We start from the raw sequence: 5832 nt of genomic DNA on the forward strand, positions 1-5832 counted from the left end.
TAAATTATATATATTTATATTTGAAAGTACTCAGATATTATAACTGCACCAGGCCATTTGACCATCTAAAAAAGTAGGTCTGTGGTTATATCATTGAATGGACACAGACGGACAGACAGACGACAAAACAATTCCAATACCCCTTCAGCCAGAAGTTGGCCGAGGGGTAAAAATACAAAGGGGTTTCAAAAAGGTCGTGGAAACAGAACATAGCTTTGACACGGTTTAAATTGCATGGCCCTCATTTTTACACAGATGGATTTAAAGGTTGCTATCAATGTTTGCAGAAGTGTGCTGACCTAGATGTAGCATATATTGAAAAATAAACATCATAACTTTTTTCTTTTTTTTTTCCAGCTGTCACCAAGAAAGTCATTACCTTTGAAATGGAGCTAGCAAACTAATGACTCAACTAATGACTCCGACAGCATAAAATAAACTCCAACACATTTAAGAAAGAGTCTGCACAAATCTTACATACTGACAGTGTTGGGCAAATTATTTTTAAAAAGTAATTAATTTTAGTTACCAGTTACTTTCTGAAAAAAGTAATTGAATTAGTCACAGAATGACTCCTTCATAAATGTAATTAGTTACCAGGGAAAGTAATTATTGTGTTACTTTTTTGGAAAAACCTTCAAATATGTAAAAGGAAACTGATTTTTGAGCGTGTTTCACAGGCCAGTTCTAAAGAGTAGAACAGCAGACAGGTACTGAATAGCATGACTGTGGTGAGGCTGGGGTCCACCAGGGCCCGGCTGGGGTCCACCAGGGCCCGGCTGGGGTCCACCAGGGCCCGGCTTTTCCACCACATAAGGGGATCTGCATTTATAGGAAGAAGATGCTCCTCCAGTTAATCCCACATTTCCACTTTTTTCAGTAAATGTCTTCAGTCCAGTCAGTTGGACTCACTGATGACTCCTCCCCTAAATTAGCTGCACACATAGCTGCGTTCAAGTGAATGGGGTGTGCTGCAGACAACTCAAACTCGGACAGTACTTACTTATTTATTTTTGTTAAATTTGTTTTTTTTATTTATTTATTTACTTTTTTATACTATTATTTGTATATTATGCTTTGTATCTTTAAATCTGTGCATTATTTTCTTAAACTTATATGTTCAAATGCTTTTTCCGCTTTGACATCTTGCTGTTTGTTCAATTTTTGTGTTGTATACTCAAATGTTTTCAATAAAGTTTGGGGAAAAAAAAATCAAACTCAAACATGTCATTAGTCGTTCAGGTGAAGGCAGCGTGGACAACTCAGGGTGTATTCACACCTACCACGTTTGGTCTGTTGAATAAAAACATGCGAACTCTGATTTGAACCAAACAAGCGTATGGAGACCACCTCTTTGTGGTCGGTGAAATGGACCCTGGGCCGGTTCACTTCTGGTGTGAATATAATTAACCGACCTCGAACCAAACCAAACCAAGGAATCTTGCGCCTTTTTGTGCTTGACGAGCCACCGTAGCCGCTGGAAGTAGCTGAGGTTTACGGGTGTTCAGAGCTAACAGCAGCAGCCATGAGCTGTGGACAGACGTGGAGCAATGAGGAAACTGAATCTGTCATTGACATTTGGTCAGATGCCCGTATTATGAAACTGGTTCCGACTGAGCTTTTTTTGAGTGTTAACATTATTTTCGTAAATTTGTGTCTGTAAAAATACAATTTATATTCCGAAAATGATAACTGTATGAAGGAGCACCACGTCTATTTTCATCAACACCGGCTGTCTCTGACTGACCCCGCCCCTGACTTTTCTGTCCAATGCTAGCGCAGTTCGTCACATGCATGCTTCTGTTCACGCATTTTGGTCCACTAGCAAAAAGTGCAATGTGAATGCAATCCGACCCAAATGAAAAAAATAAAGTCCGCATTTGATCCGAATCAAAGAAGCGAACCAAAGGACTTTTCAGGTGGGAATGCACCCTCAGACTCATGGCCACACAGGTGAAGCATGAAGGCAGTGTGGGCAATTTGACTAGAAGAACGGCTCGTAAACGAACGGCTCACAACGAATCGGTTCTTATCGTTCACTGAAAAGAGCCGTTCAAAAGACTCGACTCGTCCACGAACGTCACACCTCTCGTGCCTGGCTGAGTGAGCCAGGACAGATAACAGCTGTTAGATATCAGTGCATAGTAACGCACCACATTTCACTGCCGGTAATGGTAACGGCATTGTAACGTTTTGAATAGTAATTAATTAGATTACCCGTTACTGGAAAACAATAATGCCGTTATTTTTAACGCCGTTATTCCCGACACTGCAAACTAAACCTTTGTCACAGCTGAATCATAGGTCATAAGATTTATGTTGTTTGTAACATGGATTTTAAAATGTCTTTGGTGTTTAATAAAATACCCTATTCTTTGGCAGAAGCGAACCGAAAGTGAAGGCCTTTCAGGAACATGCAGCCAGTGATCGACAGCTGAAATGAACCTTATCATCACTTGTTCATCCAGATGCTAATGAGACAAGACGTCAGCTTGCCTCAGAACCACTCCAAATCCTGTTAGGGTTGCGTTGTCGTATTATTATCCATATGGCATGTTTGCTTGGAGACAAGAAAAGAAAGACTATTCTACTTTTTCAGGATGTCACCTAGAGCTGCACTTTTAAAGGGCTTTTAGTCTAATTCGTTTTCCCACCTCCATAACTACTTCTTCTCAAATTAATGGGCCCCTAAACGTCTATCAGCTGAACACATTTAGCAGTGCTTTACCGTTCCTCAATCACTGCCAATGCTTTCAAGCATTATAATTTTGCTGCTTTGCATCAGTTAGAAACATTTGCTCTGTGCATTAAGTACATTACAGCGTTACCCAGGCCCAGTCTTTCCCAGAGCGGCAAAGAGAAAAAAGCAAATTTGGCAGAATAAAGGCACTTACACAAACTTTATGACTATGTCTTTATCTCATTTCACTCTAACATGAGAAGCTAAAACAATCATGATAAATTAGTGTCAATCGTTGTTGCGCTGTGGAGTGAGTACACCTGGCAATCTGGCTAAAAGACCATATGAGCATCCATGATCTGAAGCACAATTTTCTGCACCTTTGACAAAATGTAGCCAATAAAATAAATTAGAACATTCATGTCTAGTTTCTGGAAGCTTAGATTTGTTTTTGTCTGACTAAAAACTGCATTTTTGCGTCAAATATAGTGACATTCCTCCAGCATTTTATGGTTTTTCAGTAAAACTAGTGCAAATTTTCCTCACTGTTCATACATCTGTGACAGCTGCAGTGATTTCCATTAATTACCTAGACAAGTTTTATCATGAAAAAATCTTTTTACCCTAACAAACCCTAAAGCATCAGATATCTGCACACAGCTCACAGGCTTACAGTAATTTTTCACTCTCTTTTGTCAGGCATTATTTCCTCAGCAGTAGGAAACTGGGTTACACAAAGCAGACAGAAACCTGACACTATAGTGCAGACCTGCACAAGACAATCCCTATGAATGGGCTTAGTAAACTCACGGGCCGACCCAATGTGAAGCCAAATCATCTCCATCTCCTGTCTGGCATGTGGCTGCAGTAGAAGTCATAAATCCAGGCCCCTTCAGGTACAGACACACAACTGGGAACCAATCAGGTGCACATGACATCCATACGTCTTTATACATGATAGGATATGCCTGTTCCTGCGACTGTTCTTGGATGTGCCTCAGTTTTACACAATGGGAAGAAATGGTGTTACAGTATCCATCTTAATTAAGGAAAATACACAGTACAATCAATTAACCCTTCACTAAGCAATGCTCCTTTCAGTTACTGTTCTGCACAAGTGACTACAGGAACTATCCACACAATGCAATTTAATTTGAGCAACAAAAACTAAGGGAAGACACTTAATAATACCATCCTGCAGTTGTTTTGAAGAAAGCGTGTTTTTTGTTACTCATGTTAGCTTTAAGTTGTTGAATAAATTTGCTGAACCGATACTATACACCATGTAAAACAAACTCGTAACATTAGTGTCAGACACATTCATCATTATTAATAACTGTCTGCTAAGCTAGCTGCTGTTAGCTACTGTCTAGTGCAGGGGTGTCAAACTCATTTTAGTTCAGGGGCCACATTCAGCCCAATTTGATCTCAAGTGGCCAGTGACCAGTGAAATAATAATAGTGAAAAAGTAAAATTCTATTATGATCAGGTTTGCATCTGCAAAGTTTCCTTAAAAATCTGAATAACATGAACAACTTGAATTGTCTTAAGAAAAACAAGTGCAATTTTAACAATATTCTGTCTCGGTTTATCAGTTTATCGTTTACACATGTGCGTTACAATCGCACAAAACGTTTAGTAACAGGCAGAATATTGGTAAAATTGCATTTACTTTTCTTAAGACATTTCCATTTGTTCATATTTGTTCAGGTTATTGACATTTTTTGTAAAAGTATAGTTTGGTAATGTAAACATTTTCATGTAATTTTACTTTTTTACACCAAAAAAACAAAGAGAAAATTTGGGGTTGTCATTATTTATAGGTTATTATGATAATATTTTTCTGGTTCTGACCCACTTCAAATCTAATTGAACTGTATATGTCTGTATGTGGAACCTGAATTAAAATGATTTTGACACCACTGATTGTTAATATCTTCAGTGTAATTTTTGCATTTCACAAATTCATCCTGCGGGCCAGATTGGATCCTTTGGCGGGCCGGATTTGGCCCCCGCGCCGCATGTTTGACACCTGTGGTCTAGTGCAACCGAAGGAGTTTTTAATATTGATTGAGGCCAGATTAGGAAAGTAGCTCAGAAATGCATATTGCAGTCTGTTTTGTCAATGTCTCTGAGCTATATCTGACTGGTCAGTTAAAATAATGTCATAAAAAAAATGGGAGGGGGGGAGGGGGGACCTTTCTCAGACACCCAAAATACACAGATTATTTTTCATCTCTATATTATTATGTGTCTGTGGTCAGTACTAAACCACCTAAATTCTTAGTCAGTTTGTATTTAATAAGTAACATGGTCACTAACGTTCAGCTGTGAGAGGATTTTCGCTTCAGAAAAGAAAAATTATGACCCCCCTCTTCCGAACAAAAATATATCGGCTATTCCACAAGTTCCACAACAGAAAATGTATTAACAAATGGAACACTATATATCTGTAAATTAATGAATGACTATAACATATAATATGTTAGACATTAATGACTGGTAACACATTATGTGACTGAATACATGAACATGAATATCTGTGTCTACAGCCCTCAACCTAGTTACGGTTGAAAATGTCAAATTGGACAGTGGACAGTTTGGGAGGGACTTATAGGATCGATTACACAGATTTAGGTTTTTAGTAGGGCTGCGACTAACACTAAGTTTAACCTTAGTCAAGATTTTTTTCTTCAGTGTTTTTATTCCTCCTTAAGCATGAAAAAAACAATGAGTTTTTTTTTTCTGTGGAGTTACAAAAATATCCATGCATTTAATTTTTGAAGTAAAGAAATATGTGTTTAAAACCCAATATCAGAGAGGGATATGAAAACAATGAAATAAAAACATGTTTAATGCTGCTAATCTGATGTCTTCTCACATTTTAACATATTCTAATGCTATTAATTCCTGATTTCATCGAGATAATGTGAAAAAAACACCTTCTTATCTAACAAATAACAGTTGATTTACACTCAAACATGTTAGTGCAGATCAGGTTTATCAAGAACAGCAAAGTTACAGTAATGGTATGAATGTCAGGATATGAGATGATGCGTAAATGTCCACTGTGTTGGCTGATATGGAACTAAAACAACAAAACCCATGAATATACAAGACAAGAGCTGGAGAATAACTGTCCACTGGAGTGA

Source organism: Sphaeramia orbicularis, unplaced genomic scaffold (genome assembly GCF_902148855.1).
Source record: "Sphaeramia orbicularis unplaced genomic scaffold, fSphaOr1.1, whole genome shotgun sequence".
In the NCBI taxonomy this organism is placed as follows: Eukaryota; Metazoa; Chordata; class Actinopteri; order Kurtiformes; family Apogonidae; genus Sphaeramia; species Sphaeramia orbicularis.